Source organism: Furipterus horrens, unplaced genomic scaffold (genome assembly GCF_987537825.1).
Source record: "Furipterus horrens unplaced genomic scaffold, mFurHor1.1.pri manual_scaffold_4, whole genome shotgun sequence".
Lineage (NCBI taxonomy): Eukaryota > Metazoa > Chordata > Mammalia > Chiroptera > Furipteridae > Furipterus > Furipterus horrens.
In genome coordinates, this window is record NW_028327174.1 from 90,265,414 (window position 1) to 90,285,718 (window position 20,305).

At 38.7% G+C, this 20,305-nt stretch overlaps 1 protein-coding gene and 1 pseudogene across 2 annotated transcripts in view; both read right to left on the reverse strand.

The window, feature by feature from the left end:
- MTUS2 (microtubule associated scaffold protein 2) overlaps positions 1-20,305 on the reverse strand; it is a 447,573-nt gene that overhangs the window by 325,586 nt on the left and 101,682 nt on the right. The window lies entirely within an intron of this gene.
- Positions 18,428-19,043, reverse strand: LOC150012404 (proteasome subunit alpha type-7-like pseudogene; annotated as a pseudogene).

A 20,305-nucleotide genomic window follows, 5' to 3' on the forward strand; every position in this document is an offset into this window, starting at 1 on the left:
TACCATTTTACATTCCCTCCAGCAATGTATGAGTTACCCAATTTTTCTGAATTCATCAACATTTGGTGGTGTTATTATTTTTTGTTTGAGTCATTATGATAGGTGTGTAAAATGACATCACATTGTTGTTTTACTGTGCATTTCCCTAATGGCTAATGATGTTGAATGTCTTTTCATATGCTTCCATGTCATCTGTATATACTATATTCTTCAGTGGGTGGCTGTTCATATCTTTTGCCTATCTAATTGTTTGTGTTTTTTTACTGTTGAGTTTTAAGAGTTCTTTTATATACTAGTTCTTTGTTGAATATGTGGTTTGAAAATATCTTCTACTAGTCTTTAGCTTGTCTTTTCATCCTTTTAACAGGGTCTTTTGTAAAGAACTTTACATTTTGGTGAGGTACAATTTATCAATTTTTCCTTTTATGGATCATGCTTCTGATGTCCAATCTAAGGTTTTTTGCTAAGTCCTAGGTCCTAAAAGTTTTTTCTAAAAGTTTTATAGCTTTGTATTTTACATTCAAGTTGGGAGTATGTATATATGTGTATATGTGTGTGTGCATACAGATACATATGTATATGTAGAACAGTAAAATGGCTCCAAAATTTATAAAACTACCTATTAACTTTTGTATATGTCCTTCCAGTCTTGCATATGTGTTCTAAGGTTTATATTCATAGATTTTAAAAGTTTACATACACATACATATATAACATATGTATACATCACCTTTTAAAACACAAAATTAGATGATCTTACCTGTATTTTTCAATCATAATCATGAACATTCTCCATGGTAATACTCTGTAACAACATTTTTAAAGCTATACAGTATGCATCATACAACCATTACACTCTGTTTAAAGATCTCCTATTAGCAGTCATAGGTTGTTTCTAAGTTGCTGTTCCACAGCTTCTGGGCTTTGGTGATTTCTGCCAGCGTCCTCTGGCTGATGTGCCTTCTCTGGAGGTGGTGGCTTGAAGGACAGGCTGGATGTGCTGAAGAACAGACCCTGGTCCCCATCCTTCCTTGTCATATTGCCATCCTTGGACAGAGGGTTCTTGAAGCTTTTTTAAATTTAAAGAATTCAAAACCCCTTTGGTAAATAGCTAGAGGGGAAAGGAGGAGGACTGGGGATATGGACTTTGTGACAAATTTGAGAACCACCCACCTGGAAGGAGCTTCTTTTCTCTTGTCCCACGCATCATCCCTTCCTGAGAGGTGAGCACAGAGTGGAGGTGAACCAGTGGACAGAGGTAGGAGAGACAGAAGCATGCACACCCTTTATTTCTTCCAGGCTCCCTGAGTGTGACAGAGCCAAGGAGGTATTTCTTCCTCTGGGCCTTTCTTGCTTGAGTTGCTACAGACTTTGCTTTCCTAGCATAACCCCCTCTGCAGTCCTGATGCTTTGAGGTTGAAGAGACAGCAGTGAGTTCAGTCTTCCCAGCCTGAATTGGGCTCAGCTCTTGCTCTGTCTTCCTGCTTCCCAACTGGCAAAAATGGAACCTAACTCATGGAATCATCCTGATGATTAAATGAGAAAGTATGTGGAAAGCACTCAGTGCTTTGGCATTTAGTAGGTCCTTCAGAATGGATCATCTTTTGATCCATTCTGCAGGGGGATTCCTCCCAGGGATCAAAGTGTTCAGCTTCCCAGAAGCAGGATGTGTGAGGGAGCCCTGGAGGGCCAGGCGCCTTAAAGGAAGCACTTTGATTGTGCCTGTATGAGGGTATTGGGGGTCTGTAAGGCTGTGATATTAAAACCTCCCACGAGGAGGCAGTCATGCCATGAGTTCGTGTTGAGTTGGTTATTTGTTTAATCCCTATTATTTATTTATTTTATAACTAAAAATTTGTACCTTTTTCCCTCATTTCTATATTTAATAAAATATTTCAAGCATACAGAAAAATGTACAGATAATACTAAAATTTTCATAAACCCACCACCAAGCTTTTCTTTCTCTCCCTCCCTCCCTTCCCTTCTTCCTTCTTTCCCTCCTTCCTTTCTTGTTGTTTTACTTTTTATATATTTTTTATTATCCCCATCTCAATGCCCCCTGGCCTTTGGCAATCATCAGCTTGTTCTTGGTATCTATGGGACTGTTTCTATTTTGGTTTGCTAGTTCATTTATTTTGTTAGATTTCACGTATAAGTGAGATCCTACAGTATTTGTCTTTCTCTGACTTATTTCACTTAGCAAATTACGCTCTAAGTCCATGCATGTTGTTGTAAATAGTAACATTTCATTCTTTTTTATTTTTTGAATAACATTCCATTGTGCATGTGTGTGTGTGTGTATAAATATATCACAGCTTCTTTATTCATTCATCTATCAGTGGACACCTAGGTTGCTTCCAAGTCTTGGATAATTTATTTTTTAAGTTTATTTTTCAATTGTTGTTGACATAAAATATTATATTAGTTTCAGGTATACGACACAGTGATTCGACTTCTTTCTGTTTATATTTTGTCTCTTGAACCCCCTTTAACAAATGTTTTGAATTAATGTGATTGACATTATGTCTAACATTGCTCTCTTGTTTGAGGAGTTCGGGTTCATCTACATTAAGCTGAATGGAAGATTCATCCCGGGGAGTGTCCTGGAAATGCAGACTCCTGGCCCTAACTTTGGTGATTCTAACCAGCAGTCACTTATCGTGCTTCATGTATTCCTCCTGGTTTACAGAAAGAGATGTCTGAAAGCCTACATTGGTCATGGCTGAGCACGGTCAGACGTGGGCTTCAATCAAGGTCATGGGTACTTTCTATTTCTTCATGTTAGGTGTTTAGTTTGGATAACATAGTTCAATGTTGAAACAAAAATATTACCATTTTCTATATCAAATCAAATTCTAACATTTATTTGTGGGCCCATTTTTTACTTAAAGATGTTATTACAATTAAAAAGTCAAAACACCTAATGCTGGTGAGTATGTGGAAATAGAAAGTGATGGAGGGACTACTTTGAAATATTTTGCTGTATCTAGGAACGGTGGAGATGTACAGATATGGATATGACCCAACAATTCCCCTTCTAGACCCACAGAAATGTTCACAGCTGTGCACAAGGAGGCATGTGCAGGCACACTCATCACAGCACAGTTTACAACAGCCCCACACTGGGAAAAAACCTCAATGCTATGAGCGATGGGATGGAATACATACAACAGTATTCACAGACTGATGAAAATGAATGAATTAAAGCTGTGTGTGTGAACATGAACAAATCTCACAAATGGTGAACAAGTTACAGAATACGGAGACTTTTTAATCTTTCTCTAGCATTGAAAGACACTTGAAACAATATTTATTCATGGCTACACATTACTTTAATGGTAAAAAGTTTAGAGTGTGCACAGGGAGCCCATTAATCAGTGTCAGACACGAAGGTGCCTCTGGGGATACAAAGGAGCTTCCTCTTTATTTCAAAAGAGTTGAAACAAATTTGGCAAAAAGTTACATTAACTAACTTTAAGTGCTGATTACATGGATTTTTAAAAGAGATCAACACAGATATTTTGCAAGAGCTAAGTAACAATTCTTCCCATCCCAAAATGTTTTGGAGTTGATGAGACTTCGTGTGTATCCTCAGAGCAAACTGGAAGCAGTCATGAAAAATGCTTCCTCTGTTGGAGAAAAGGGGAGTTCAGAGAGGACAGTGTTCACTCAAGATCATATAGCCAGCACAAAGTAAAGCCAGGATCAGACCCAGGTTCAAAATCTGGTGGTCTTTCTCCCCATCATCCAAAATTATTTTAGAGATTTTGTTTCCAACGAGCATTTCTGTGCCTTTACCTGCATAGCGCTGAGAGCCTTTTGTCAATGATGGGTGTAATTTTCTTTGGCATATTGAAAAAACAATATAGGAAGCTATCTTATGATATACTGGTGTAGTCAAGTGACTTAAGGTGCCATAGTAAAGTAGTGTTGAGACCTATGTGTAACCCAGAACCTCTTGACTCATTTGTGATTCATGCTTTTTAGACCCTGCCAACCCTCCAGTTTTTACAACTGAAAATCAAATTTATACCTGTTTATAATCCAATTCTTACAAATATGTTAATGTAATTTTTATTGCATGATAACTTAAAATGATATCACCCTAAATTACTACCAGCAAGGGCTAGATAATTGTGGTTTATTCAGTAATTAATTTTTTAGTCATGGACACTCTGTAGCAATGGCTAAGAACAGTATTTAGCCAGTGTATGTGGGTCTGGGTAAATGGCTCTTTATGGTCAGTGTTCATTCTGAATAGCTAGTGCCCATGCCTCATGTGTCAATATCAGTGCTATACCAGTTGTTAAATGTGTTAAAATCACCCTTCTTAAGATGCAACATTAAGTGAACAGCAGAAATCAAATTATATTGCACTATGATTAAATCATGGATATGTACACATATAAAATATATGTACACACTCACATATAGTTAGGGTGTTAGAATTACTAGTGATTTCCCCTCTACATCACAAATTTTCCACAGTCTTATACTAGTTTTATAATTTCAGAATTAAGCATTGGAATATTTTCCTACAGTACATCCATCCTGAGTCTGCCACTGTATGATGCTATCCTATACCTTCACATCATTCTGCTGTTCCCCGAGGGCACTGCTCATGTGTTGGGGCAGGGAAGTGTCATGATTGCTGAAAGAGGGCAGACAATAGCTTCACTTCGTTTTCAGTGATAGGATCAAATGCACTGGACTGATTTTATGTTTCTATTTTGCTAAGGGCACTACAAATTATATAGAGATAAAGAATAACCATATGTTATCTGCCCCTTTTAATGAAATTCTGATCCTCTTAAACCCCCAGTTCATTCAAGTCCTATTGTACCTATTGAGATGTGACATAAATCCACACATTCTTCAAGGCTGAAAAAGCATGCTTAGTGCTATCAGATGAAGTATAGCTTCATCAAATACAGGCAAACCTTTCAAATCTCATAAAGCCTTGTGATGCTATTATATTTGATTTTTATCAACCTTTCTAACCATGAACATTCTTCTTTACAATTCAAAGAAATGAAACTGGAACTGTGAAAATTGGCCAGGCTTTCGCATTACAGATCCATGAGTGTTCAGGATGCTTGCTCATGGCATTTTATCCCAACAGGCACTGGCATGGGTTAATGTCCCTTCCTTTCTCCTGACCTTATTGAAAGGGACTCTTATAATGTGACTTACGTGGTTGTACCTGTAGCTACTTTTTCTTTTGAAGTGATCAGTTAAAAAAAAAACACTATAAACTCAAAATATAAGGGAAAGCAATGAGGTTATGAACTGAGAAGCAGAAGCACCAAAACAATGGAATATTTCACTATAGGTAAAAGTTAATACATAAAATCCAATCCAGCTCAGCCATATTAAAAAATTTCCAGTGTGTAAATCTGTCAATTAAATAATATTATGTAAGCAAGAGTTGTAGCATATGGCACAACGACAGAAAATTTGAATTCTTTTCATCATTGCTTTTCCTGCAGAAGTATCTAGTAACATCTCCAGCATTCGGTTTTTTGTTTGGTATTCTAATATTAGCTGTGCAAAAATCAACCCCATTTTGCACTATCATTTCAAAAGTGTATTATTTATGAAGTTGATTCCTGACACATTGTGCTGTGAGAACGTTAATAGTTAATTGATTTATCCAGTGGCAATATTTATGCTTAATAATGCATGAGATGATGGCCTTTTAATTCACTTATTTTTCCAGGAAGACTATAAACTTCTGCAATATTATAGGAAAAATACATAAAATGATTGTATGCATTAGATCCTGTTGCTTTTAAGCATTTGAAAAGCATTTGCAACCTGAAGAGTAACCAAACAAATGAGTTCAGATATTTAACAATGATGTAGTTCGCGAAGGGAAGCCATAGTTTAAAACTGAGATTTCCCCATAAGTATTAAAAGTTCTGAACTAAGAATTTATTTTCTTTTAAGCTGGTCTGCAAAAGATAGAACCATTTTTTTTTCTCCCAAAATTTGGTTGTCAGCACCAGCGAGCAATGTGATGGCAAAGGCAGAGCTGGAATAGCACAGAAATGATAAACTGGTCTCCAACATCTACTTGCCACTCTTCAACTCCTTTCGAACAGGTTAGGTCCTTTGAAGTGCCCATCACTGTTTTTGTTTCCAGCCACCTTGATACCCTCTGTAGTCTTAAAACTTCTTGACTGAGTAACAGAGAATACAGGTGGGGATTACACAGCTGTATCCTTCAATTTTTTCCACAAGTAAAACTCAGGGACTTTAAAGTGGTAAAAAACACAGTGTCACTCGATTCTTTCCAGCCGAGGTGAAACACTTAAATACAACCAAAAAGGAAGAAGGGGAAGAGAGAAGAAGGAAGAGGAAATAAGCCATTGCACATTTGAGGGCAATTAGTTTAAAATTCTGAGTTAAATTCTATCATGCAAAACTGGAAGTGTGAGTTTTTAAACTACTGAGATGTCTTCAGGCTGTTAGTAGGTTGTGACAGTGACATGGCAGTTGTCCTGTCCTATTCAAGCAGAGAGCTTAGTTTCAACTGGGACAGCACCACCGCACGGGCCTGGAGGGTCAAGATCCACCAGAATTGCTGATTTGACCAAATTACACAAAAAGACTTCCAGACTATTTAAGTGGAAGGCATTATAGAGGTCATTTCGTACAATTTACAGATTCTGTACATGAACTTGAAAGTCAGAGGGTTAGGGGAGTCTCTCAAGGTCACACAAATGATCAGCACCTTTTAAGTCCATCAAGTACTTTCCCTTCTTCACACATTAAGCCTCCCAGATGAGAAAAATGAAAGCATCTCAGTCACACTTTTAGGAAACTGCTCCCTATCCTAATGCCTCAGAAGAGATTTCTTATGGTGATTTAGCACTATTCTTTAAGAAACATTCATTGGAAACAATTAATTGGGGCCTAGTTAATGTTAGCACTATGCATATAAAATTCTCCTTTCACATACAATATGGTCAGGATTACAAGAAGTGTCTGATTTCAGAGTGTGGCTCTGATAGATACTTGTGACTGCAGAAATCATAGACAATCAGTTAACTGGTGTTTTCCATTGTATCAGCCATAGGAACTATCCAAGGAGAGGAGTTAATATGTGAATATTACAAGGTGCCAACCACGAATTCAACCTAAATTATGTCATAAACCTGTTAGATAAATATTACTTTCTCTTAAATGTACTGCATTGGTGGTTAATGAATGTGGCTTAGAATAAGCTGGGTAATAGATTAAGCTTTGACCTCGTAACACATAAGCTTTATCTGAATTTCTTCTGCATACAATGGATATTATAGCCACCTTGCAAAAGTTAACATGAGTGTTTGCAACCACTGTTGTAACCTGCTCGTCCTTGGTTTGACAGCTCATTGTTTTTTCTATCCTGATTGAAAACTGCCACACAATAATTATTCATCAGTTTACTTGTTCATTCATTCATTCATTCATTCATTCATTCAACAAACACGTATTACTACTTTAGTATATCCTATAGTGCACTAGGCACTCTGCATAAATTATCTTTCATCCTCAAAACAATCCTGTAATATAGAGACTATTGTGCTTCCCATGTTCCAGGCAGGAGAGCAATGAACTCAGGACTGTGCAGCATTGCTGCACTCAGTCTGCTTGTCTGAGAAATGTGAACAGGACAAGCCAAGTAGCGTTAGTCTCCATACTGGCCTTCAGTCACATTTGCATAGGTAGTAAGTAGCCTTTCTCGTTGGATAATTTATTTATCTCACTTGACAAGTGAACAGTTTTCTCCTGGCATGGTTACCAAAGATTAACAGGGGATCTGATGTGAGCTTCAGAAATGGCCAACACTGTACGACTCTAAAATAGTGATGACAGCTTCTAATGTGGGGTGCATGATGAACGGTTTGGCCATTTTTATTTTAAAACATCTGTGTAAAAAGCTGAAATCTTTAGATTAAGAAATGGGAGTGTAAATCTATTTTACATATGGACTGCTTCTCAAAGATTTAATTCTCAATTATTTTTCTTAAAATTATCTTGTGTTAAATTGTACAAGCAGGCCATGTATAGATATCAATATGAAAGAGTAAATGCCTGCTGTCCCCATTTCTAAAGTTCTGAGATGTCCAGCATAATTGCAACTTGTGTTGTGGCTGCACACAAGGCCAGGGCAAAGGAGAGACTGTCCCTTTATTACAAAGGGGCTGGTATTCTTTGGGGAGGATAAAGGTTTATTTGATACTTTATTCTGCCATAAATTTTTATTAAAAGCTTTACATAAGAAACTGAGAGGCATAAAAAACTACCACCAACAATCAAGTTTTACAACAAATGCATAAGCCACATTTCATATGACAGTGGAAGGCACAGTGGGTAAGAGCAACACCCGCTTGAGTCAGGAGGATCCAGGTTGGCACTTAAGAACATAACTCCTGCCCCGGTGTCTGAATCAGTTGAAGGCATGTTGTGTGTGGGGAGGGCAGGGAGAGGGGCGGTGCATGCATGCTACCATGAACTGGTTCTTCTTCCTTCTGACACTATTTATGCTAATCATACTTGCTATTATACTTATATAACTTAACTAAAATATACCACAACTGAAATACAAATGCACAAAGAGAGGTATTTCTGTGAAGAAAAGGTTGGAGGCTTTAATAAAAATGATAGTGGCAAGTTCCATAAAAATGTTCTTAGAGTCTTAGAGACTATGGTAACAGGGTAGGGACAGAATTAGTTCTCATTTGGTCTACTTCAAGCATATCTTTAAGAGATTGCTCAGCTGAAAAGAAAACTAGACTGGAAATTGGAAATGGCCTTGGTCTTATAAGGTTAACATATTCATTTCTGAATTTTAAATAAAGATATTTTGTCCTTTTTATCTGGTAGTTTTTGTCCAATAATTACAAAAATATGTAAATTACATCCTTCTTGACCAATAATCACAATAGTAATTATTCTTATTGCTATTATAGGTGAATTTTGATAAAAGTTAATAGTATAACAAAGTATAATTTAATGAATAAAGTCCTACCAGGTCTAATAATAAAGCGAAACATTAACCTTAAATGTTCCAAGGCTGTAAACAAAAGGATCAAGAGAAGTAGATGAGGGGAAGGGTATAGTCAAGGAACTAGTATAAAAGACCCATGGACATGTACAACAGGGTAGGGATTGACTGTGGTGGGGGTTGGGGGGCGGGGTAGGGGAAAGCAGTGGGGGAAAAAATGGGACAACGTAATAGAAAAACAATAAATAAATAAACAAACAAATAAATAAGAAGTAGATGAGTAACTTCTCATAACCTTCCAAATTTGTCTCAAATGTGTTCTTCGCTAGGAAGTCTATAGCACATTACTCAGGCAGACAGACTCTAAGGTGTGACCTCACCCCTGTATTTTCCACCTCCTATTGTTTATTGCCCTGTGTAATCCCTTCACTCTGAGTGCATCTGGGACCTGTGACTGGCTCATAACCATAAGGCTAAGGTGATGGCATATCACTCTTAAAATTAGGTTATGTCACATAAGTCTCTACCTTAGACTGGAGCAAGAAGTTTGAGGAAGCAAGGGGTCATGCTGAGCAAGCCCACGTGGCAAGGAACTGCAGGTGACCACTAGAAACTGCAGGTGACTTCTAAAACTTTAGGTGATCAGTAGGTACTGCAGGGATCTCTAGGAGCTGAAGGTGACCTCTAGACAACAGCAAACAAAAAGCTGGGACCCTCAGTCATATTGCCACAAGGAAGTAAATTCTGCCAACAACCTCAGTGAGCTGAAGGTGGATTCTTCCCCAATTGAGCCTCCAATGAGGATGAGACCAGCGAACACCTGGATTATATAGCCTCTGAGACGCGGAAGAGAGGACCAGTTAAGTTGTACCTGACTCTTGACCCATGGAAACAGATCAAGTGTGTTGTTGTAAGCCATTAAGTTCTGTAATTTGTTACATGGCAATAAAGTAAAACTGATACATTTACTTTTTTAGTAGTTCTATAGACACATGCCTTTTTATCCCTTTCACTGGACCCTGAGCGAGTTTAAAGATAGGGACTGTCTTGATCCACTTTTGTTTAGCAGCTTTGCCTGACACACTGAAGATCAGTAAACATGTGCTGAATTAACAATCTAGTGAGTGAATGAATGAATGAATGAATATGGCTCTTTAGTATTCCAGGGCATATATTAACTACTGTGATACATTGCTTTTCCAAGATCTCTTGGTTAATCAACATGCTGAGAAAATGGAAACTATTTCCTTTCTAAACAAGTCATTTATCTTTGTTAAAATGGCGCTGCTGTCCTATTTTTTGGTCATACTGTTTGATTAGTTCCTTCTGGAATATTTTGTAGAATTCTCTGTGGTTCTTACTAACCTACATAATTTTTGTGACATCAGCTACTCCAACAAGCCAGTTACTTTTCTCCAACTAATTATTTCAAATGCTAGGCACCAATTCCTGAGGCACCCCATTAACTCCTTTTTATGAAAGGAATTAGCACAAATTTCCTTTCTTGGAACCAATTTAAATCCACATGAGCACTTGATTTCTCATTCTGTCATTAGCAACATTAATCACATTAGACTTTTGAATGATGAGAGTACTTTACAGAAATTATTTTGTTTATCCACGCAATACCCAGAGCTAGCCTTGTTATGTAAAATCCCCATTTTTTACATAAGAAAATGTTTTTTGGAGTTAATCTATAAGTTACTTGCTCAGTGAACAATTCATTAAGTATTGAAAATACATGGAGAATTGTATTTAGAAAAAAATGAAAGGAACAAAGGCAGACATCTTTCTTGTCTAACTTTTAAATTATGTTCTCCATAGTTTTATCTGTTGTTTTCAATTTTTTCCTACTAATATTTCCACATACAAAAGCTGGGGATAACCCTATATCACCTAGAAAAGTACAACAGCCTTTGTTCTGATCCAGCTCAGGACATAGAGAATGTCTTGCTAAGCTCTATCTTACTGCTTTTGAGTATCCTACAGTTACTTTCTCATGCCTGTTATTTAAGATATAAACATTTTGGCTTTGTTAAACACCTTTTTACACACTTCACTTACCCTTCCTTCCCAATTTAATATGCTCTGTTAATGTTTTCATTATTTAATAACCAGAAATTCTCTATACCGGCCAAGATAGCTAGCTATTGCCCCTGTAAGCAACATTTTTTTCTCTACTTGCTTTTTTATATGCCAGCTCTTCAAGACAACATGCCTTCCTGGCACATGTTCAATGGCCCAAATTTTCTCCCCTCCTTTAAAAGCAGGTACAACATTGACCTTGTGATTCACCTCATCCTACTCTGATTAGGTCTTAACACTTTGCCCCTCAAACACCTGGATTTCATTAGTTTGCCTATATTTGTATCAGCACAGATCAGCATCCTGCACCAGAAGCATCAACGTCACTAAGAACCTATAAGAAACAAAAATTCTTGGGCTCCACCTCAAATACAATGAATCAGAAACACTAAGGGTAGGTCCCAGCAAATTGTTTTGACAAGCCTTCCACATGATTCTGATGCCCTCTGAAATCTGAGAACCACTGAATGATATGTGTAAATATACAAGTAAACATATGTATATACACATATGTACACATCTTCCAAAATAGTATGTCATTTTAAAACATTAGGCCCTGGCTGGTGTGGTTCAGTTTGTTGGAGTGTCGTCCCATAACAAAAGGGTTGTGGGTGTGACTTCCAGTCAGGGCACATTCCTAGGTTGCATGTCTAATCCCTGGTTCAGGGCTGCATTGGATCCCAGGTCTGGGCTCCTAAAAGCCCCAGTCTGAGCACATATGAGGAGCAACTAATCGATGCTTCTTTCTCATCAATATTTCTCTCTCCTCCTTCCTCTCTTTCTGAAAACATTTAAAAATGTCCTCAGGTGAAGAATAAAATAAAAATTAGTTAGATCCCTATTTATATTATAAGCTGTTTCAGATGGTAGGAGGCATATGGTAAAATATTAACTGTATTATTATTATTTTTCTAATACCCATAGCACCTAAAACAGTATTTGGCACACATGTTTGGCTAAATACCACTTGCCTCTTGATATCATCTTGGTTCAATAATGTTCAATCACCTTTGAGTAAAAGGATACAAAAGAAAGAAAATACATGAAGCACATTATTTCAATTAGGTATGTATCTGCAGCTCTGATTAAGACTGAGAAGACCAAAATTCATTCTGCATACAAAGCTCTTCGCCATGGCACTCTTATGTATTAATACTTCTATAACTGTGTCTTCCTCCCAAGCCTACAGTCCTACACACTACATGCCACTCCCCAACAGTATCTCTAGGTAGTAACGTCCACCTCAAAAGTCTTTCTCATCTCTTGCCTGACTGGGTAACTCCTCTGTGTCAGACTCCAAGTCCCATTTGGAGGAAGCTTCCTTGATCCCCGTTCCATTGGAGTTAGACACCCATCCCTTTGCTCCTGGTTTCCCTCTATTTATCTCTATCCTGGCATTGTCCAGACTGTCTTTTGAAAAGTATTTTCACCTGTCTGCCTCACTACACTACACTGTAGGCACCTGACAGCCAGTTTCTCATAGTTGTGTTCCAGTGCTTGTCATATAACTGGTGCTCGACATTTGTTGATTGGCTAAAAATAACTGGGTAATCTCTGCAGCGCTGCCTCCTGAGACTCAATGGTTTGGCTGAACTAAATGGCTGGGTTGGGGAAGAATGGGGTGGTCTGTGGGCTTCACTTTAAAACAGATTTATCTTTTCTATCCTAATGGCTTGGACACAAAGGACCCAGAGGTCTGAGAGGGGGGAAACCTAAACTATTTCCCTCAGCCCAAACTAAGTTTAATGGGCAAAAGTGTTTTGGACAGGTGAGATGTGCCTGGCACACCTTCCTCCAAAGAAACCCTTTTTTTCTTTTTTTTTCCCCTAATGTGGAACATTGAAAAATTAATCCCTGCCTTTAGTCATCTAGTAGTTATGGATTGAATGATGTCTTTTAACCCTTTTGCCAAATCTGTTGCCCCCAGAACACAACAAGGATGCCAGCCTGTTAAACCAAGCACGCCGTTGTCCGGAGACAGCCAACTGACCTGGAGTCTGCATGATCCTTCCCCGTGTGGGAAGGCCACCCTCCCTTCCACACCCCCACTCTTATTAGGGATTTCTGGACCCAAGGGTAGGTAGGATGACGACCATGTCCAGCTTGAAGCAGCTAGAGGAGCTTGAGACCTTCTCCCATTGTCCTCTACAAGATTACAAAGGGTCTTAGTGTCTGAGAGGGAGGGATAGTTATTTTTTACAAACCATGGGTATGGACTTGGGGGGGGGATTGCTGGGGGAGGGAGATGTTGGGTGGAGGGGAGTAAAGGGGAGAAAATTGGAACTTTTGTAACAATATAATCAATAAAATACATTAAAAATTTAAAAAAAGTAAAAAAATTTAAAAAAATAAAAATAACTGGGTAAGATTTAACACTGTGTGTAATTATGCTTTCTATGCTTTAATTTCCTCAACAACCAATCATGAATGTATTTTATGCTAACAACAAATTTAGTTTAGAATTAGGTAAAATTCATCTCTGCTGGTTCTTGAAGCAGACAGAGGGTATGAGAGGCCCCTTCTGTTCCCCTCCTGGTATCTAGTACACACTGGCACTGCTTTTCTTCAGCAAGTATACCAGCAGTCCAGAAGCACAATGCCAGATATAGGATATGCATGAACACAACCTCCCATGGGGAAGTCTGTACATGCTGCTTCCAATGAGGAAAGCCTCCCTGACTGTGCCCCACGTGGGCTCCATGAATGGGGTGCCAGTCATGCATCATCATTCTCAGCAGAGGCAAAGGGCATTTTCTAGTGATTGGTGCTGCCTAGTCACCTAACAGGTTGGGACAGGCAGAGGGGAAAGAACAAATAAACAAATACTTTTGGGTGGTAATCTTCCAGGCCAGGTAGCCCTCATCTGATTACTTAGGACAGATAAAAATTTTTGCTGAACAGCACCAAGCACTAGTTACATGTTTTCCTACCAAAGGAAGCCATTCCAAAACTGGCTTAAAGAATTTTGGGCTAATTCCTGTTCTCCTTCACTAGTTCTGGCATGCTGTCCAGTAGGACATGGCCCCGCAGAGGCCAAGGTCATGGCAAAACCACTTGTGCACTGGTCATCCATTTGCAAGCGATGCCAGAAAACACAGTGGCACCTCGAACAGTACAGGATTCTTTAGGAGCCACCATTCCTGCGAGAAGATTGCCTTCGCACCGTGAGCAGCAGTCTCTTCCAAGCTAAGTCCCGAAAGTCTGAAGATTCTAAATTTAACATCTTCCCTCATTTATTTTGAGTGAGGATATACCCCTCCTTTAAGACACTGCTTATTTTGATGAAATCAGTAAAGATTTTATGCATGTATGCATAAATAAATTAAATCTCTGTTTTGACGGAGAAAAGTTAAAAGAATATTTAAAATGGCATCTGGTCAGCAGCCTCAGGGCAGTTTCTCCTCTGTGAAAACTCCGAGGACAAGAAAACCCCTCTACACTGACAATCTGACTGTAGGACAACCTAACACTTCAACCAAATATTTGCAAAAACAGTTGCTAATTAGAGGGCAGGTGGTGCTTGAGAGAAAATCCAACCTGAGAAATGCTGCTGGTGGAGTGCAGGCAGAGGAAGGGGAGGGGAGCCTTACTCTGCCCCCTACCACCCCCTGTTCCAGAGACCCCAGACCTGCACTAGCCTGACATTTAAGAGCACAGGAATGAGTAAGTCATAACACAAACAGACTAGAGCTAAGTGTCAAAACCAACAAAAACACACATGAGTCTAAATAACTGTTGTACATATTTGCAAAATGGAGCTCTTTTTCCTATAAGAAAATGTAATGATTACCTAAATCTGAAACCAAAAAAACCAAAAAGTGGAGTGAAAAGAACAAAAAAATAAAAGGGTACAAAAACCCTTGTCTCAAGTAGAACTAACTAAAATGAAGAGTTAATAAAGATATATGAAATTACGTAAGAATTTGGTATGACAGAAAACACCTGAAATCAGTAGAGTAGGAAATGGATCATTTAACATACTGTTTTAGAACCACTAGTCAATCATTTATTATAAATTAGAATTAGAGTTTTGTCTAATTGTGCCCCCCAATTAATTCCAGATGCCTCAAAGATTAAAATATAAAGAATGTGATGTGCTAGAAGAAAACAGAGGAGCAGGATGCAGAGAAGAGCTTTCTGAGCGTCATCCAACACAACATCCAAGGAGGAAAAAATGTTAACGTGTGGTCATGGGCAGAGTTAACCTCCTTGTGCTTGAGTGTTCTCATCTGTAAGCTGGGCTAATAAAAGAACCTCTCTCATTAGGGTTGTCTGTGTGTGAATGCATGTATGTATAGAGCCTACATCAGACAATACATACAAGGCACCTAGCATAAGACCAGCATGGGTGGCACTCAAATATTAGCAAAAAAGAGAGACAAGGATAAATTAGACATGGCCTAAAGGTCCACAACTGGAATGTGACTTCATCAATTTAGTAAATATTATGCCTCTGTTAAACATTGTGTGGTGTATATATATTTATTAACATGGCTTGGTATTTACTCCTTATCACAGTTTTCCAAATCAATTGGGCAATCCTTTTTTTAAAAATTAAAATGACTCAGAGACTTATTATAATACCACATTGATTTCTTAAATTAATTTTTCATTCTATTTATTTCAAAATATTATTCATATAACTATGGCTTATTTCCAGCAAAACTGCCTACTCATTTGCATTTTTAAGGGATTTGTGTTGACTTTGACTGAGATTTTTAACAGTTTTATTGAGATATAATTTATATACTATGAACTTCACCCATTTACAGAGTATATTTCAATTATTTTTAGTATACTTATAGAGTTGTGCTATCATCACCATAAATTAATTTTAGAGCATATTCATCATCCCTAAAAGAGACCTCACAGTCATTAGTCACTGCCCACAATCCTACACCAATTAATTTTGGGTACTGTCATTCTAGACCTGTGCTTGAGTTATAGTTTATATTTATAGATGTATACTTTAAAACGCATACATATAAAGTACATGTTCTAGAGTAACTGTAACATTTGGGTTGAAACCTGGGTGCACTAGCCAATAAGGTAGTCTTAAGAAGTTATTTTGCTCTGTGCCTCACTTCCTCATCAGGAAAATGGAGAAAATGATGCCTACCTCACAGGCTTGTGGTGAGAATGTCTTTAGTGAGAGAATTCACACGAAGTGCTTAGTGCAGTACCTAGAGCATAGTCAGCACTCAATAAATATTAGCTATCATCATTTTGTCATCATCAACATCTCTGGGTGTTAGAATTATGCATGACTTTTATTTATTACCGTATTCTTTTGGTAATTAATAAGAAAAATAAACATTGTTTCAAGTCAGAGTGATGGTCAGGCAATTTGGAAGTAAGCAGGGGCACAGCTTCTCTAGCTAAAGGCACAGTCCAGTATTTTGCAGGGCAATTACCCCCAGGAGCTCCCAATGATCTTGGTCCCAGCCCTGATGCTATGTCACAGATGTCCCCAGGTGGTCTGTATCCTTTTAAAAGAGAAAAATGCCCCCTGCCCTGCCACTGCCATGGCCATGGAGGCAGCTGGCTGACACATCAGGTTGGATTGACCTGTGCATCTAAGCTCTGAGCCTGTGGTTTGAGCTCTGCCAGCAGCTCTGCCCGCAGCTCTGCCCACTGTCTCAGGTGTGACATCACCCCAATCCTGATGGCATATATCATAGTCCCTGAGACTATGGGCTCTTGAGTCAGTAGGGCCTGGTTCAAACCCATGCTCTGTTGCTTTCTAAACCCTACAGGCCTCAACTTCCTTTAACTATACAATAAGGATGACACCGGTTCCTCCATAACTGTATAGTGATTAGCTCAATGCCTGGCATGTCATAAGAGGCCAATATTACTATTAATTGTGCTGGTTTTGTTACTATTACTTAATCTAGAGAAATATAACTTGTGGACTCAAGGACTTTGAAACATGTCCATGCTTTTCTGTTCATGTAGCCCCATGACACACACAAGGAACACCATTTTAGGTAGATGGGGTAACTAATGGACTGAGTGTAGTCAATTCCAGTCCACATCCATTTCAGGACCTACTATGTGCCGTGTGCTGTTTCAGGTACTTGAAATATATCAGGGAATAAAAAAGACAGGGATCATTCCATTCTTTTTTTTTTTTTTTTGTCACTTAAGATTCAATATTTATTAGAAAAAGTTGATAAAACAGATAATTTCAATACAGTACGCAGAGTACCAAGGATTTACAATGGGCTCATTGGAGTACAGAAGCATAATATGAACACCCTGCCCCTCCTGAGTGTTGGATGCACATCATATTGAGACATATCTTCAATGGGAGCTGATCTGATTGTCAAAAGTTGTTTTGTTTTGTTTTTTCCCTGAAGTGCCAAAATTTTGTTTAGTGAGCCTTCTGCTTGGGAAGCACCTTTGCTTCTGGACAGCTAAGCAGGGCCAGGAGGTGACAGGAAACAAGTATTCAGCTTTAATTCTAAGCTTTAAAGAGGAGAGGTATAGAGAGCCACGAAATTACAGGGTTCAATGAAATTAGCAGAGTGGAATACAGATTGCATGTTCCGCTCTAGAAAAAGCCTACAGTCTTCATGTCAGAGTAAGTGAAGTGCAGCACCAGGAGGTCACAGGAATTTGGTCTGCAACGAAAACCAGTGAGGTGGCCTTATGTCTCTTAAAATTCTGATTCTGCTCTTTCCTTTGCCCTCGCTTCAGAGCACCACCACAAATGGGTTAGATCTTATCATAACTGCTTGTTTTCAAACTGATTCTTTTCTTTACCATCTCCTTTGAGTTTTTCATTCCTTTGCAAAAATTCAACCTCTCTCCTTCATTTTCAAAAAGAGCATTAAAAAAGAGACGAAGCTCTGAAATAATAAGGCAGATGAGGTTTTGCTTTTATACCTGTTAATATCTTTTGCTTTCAAAAATATAACTTCATTACAGGCTTTAGCACATTCTTTTTATGGGCCAGTTAAACTCCCTCTGTAGGGAGGGATCATCTTATGTTTCTTTTATTCCACTCAATACCCTAGCACAATGTAGTAAGCACTCATATATTTGATGGAACATGTTATATGAAAAAATGTAACATACTGGACAAGTTATAGGTATCATCTCAGGCTTATGTGGAATTATGACTGCTTTCAACAATTACTAAAATATTTTCAAAGAAAATCTTCATACTAATGTATGTCTGTCCATGTAATAGACTAAAGAGAGCCACAAATCTGGCATTCCCAAAACAGTACCTAACTACTAATGTAATGCAATAAATCAACTTATTTCCTTTAAAACTTCACTTAATAATTCCAAGAAGTAAAACAAAACATTAAAAGCTCCCAGCCTTCACACTAAGAATTAGGTAGTCTTCTTTGATTTTTTCTTCTCTGCTTCTTCCTTTTCCTTTTCTATAGCAGTAACTTGTAGTTCAATTTCTTTGGCACTGAACATTTTCAGAGGTTGGTTTCTTCTTATTATAGCAAGTTCAATATTTTTTCCACCAGACTGGACAACCTTCCAAGCATGATAAGTACCAGAGAGGTCAGTCTGATATAATCTTGGGATACCACCATCATCAAAACCTACAATTAAGGCAGAAATACCAAAAGGTCTTTGTCCATTGCTTTGAGTGTATTTCTGTTTTAAGGTTGCTATGAAGCGCGTTATGTATTCCACAGTGACTGGGTCCTCAACTGTAAGCTTATGGCTCTGGCACTCCACACGGGCTCTGTTTATTACTACTCTAGCATCAGCAGTCAGTCCTGCAAAAGCCATGCAGACATGGTCATCAAGGGCACAAATTTTCCTCACAGTTCTTTCATCTTGAAGCTTGGCAACAGATTTTTTTTTCCACCCCAAGTACTACTATATTGGTACAACGAATTCCAACCTCTTCCAGCAGGGACCGCCACAGCCTGGGGCTCGTGTGCAGAGCTGACTTTTGGAGGGTTGAGTTATAGGCAGCCCATCTCATCCACAAACGAGTATGGTTCCAGGAATTTTAGGAACATCAATAAAAGTAAATACTTCAATATAAATGTTACAGTGGGTAACGGAGACCTGTTATTTTTGACCTGATTACAGCACTTTAATTGTTCTTAGAGAAATACTGAGTCTTTAGGTGGGGTTGTAATATACCCTAGTCTAGCCAAAATAGAAATCCTTAAAGTTTTACTGGAAGTGTTTGGAAGATAGGATAATTCTCTGCTGTAGCAGAGCTGGGAGCCTGAAGCCTAGGGCTATTTAGGGAATCAACATGTAAGGAGGTCTTGTAGGTAGGAGGGGCGGGAGCTGGGGCAGAGAGGACTCGGTGTAGCGGTGGCAGCAGCTACAACAGAAGCAGGCCCGGGATCATTCCATTCTTGAAACAGGGAGACATGGATAATAAATGAACACATACAAATATCAGTGAAGTATGTTTATATTAAGTACATATAATTGGTACGTGTGCTAGATGAAAATGTTAGAGCTAAACAAACATACAAGGTTTGGGAGTGCTGGGTGGGTGAAAGTCGTCACTGGTGTGGTGAGATCAGGCAGGCCTCACTGGGAAGGGGGAAGTTAAGCAAAGACTGCAAAGAGGAGCTGAAGGTCTAGGGTAAGAGCCCTGGAGGCTTCAAGCAAGAGTGAGCCTGGTGTGTGGATGGGATGAACAGCAGGAGGCGGCAGGGGCTGGTGCCCAGTGATGACAGGGGAGACAGCCAGAGAAGACTAAGGACCAGATAACAAGGGCCATGGTGGCCATTTAAAAAGTCTTAGGCTTTTCTCAGAATGAAAGAAAATTTGGAGACATTGGAGTGAAGGATAACTTGATCTGACTTCATTGTGTTAAAATGATCACTTAGGCTGCTATGTTCCTCAACCAAGAGATTTACATCTGCCTTCCTATTGAAAAACAAAACTGCACTGTCCTCCCAAGCAGTGATGTATAATCTGTCTGCCAACCACAGTTACTGTATGATGACAGATCCTGGAGGAATTAACTACATACTCAAAACCTAGTCATGGTCCTGCACCCTACCTAGGGGCTCCTGAGAAATGGCCAAATCCTGCTCTCTCCTTGGATAGCATTTTTGCCCTCCTTATCATGATTGAGATTCTAAACTGACTCTCCAAGAAATAGCTAAGCAAACTCGTGGTAACAGAGTACTTTAAAACCAGATGACAGGCGATAGCTCACGGTTTCATTTGCGTTTCCCTGATGAGTAGCTTTGTTTTTATGATATTGTAAATGGA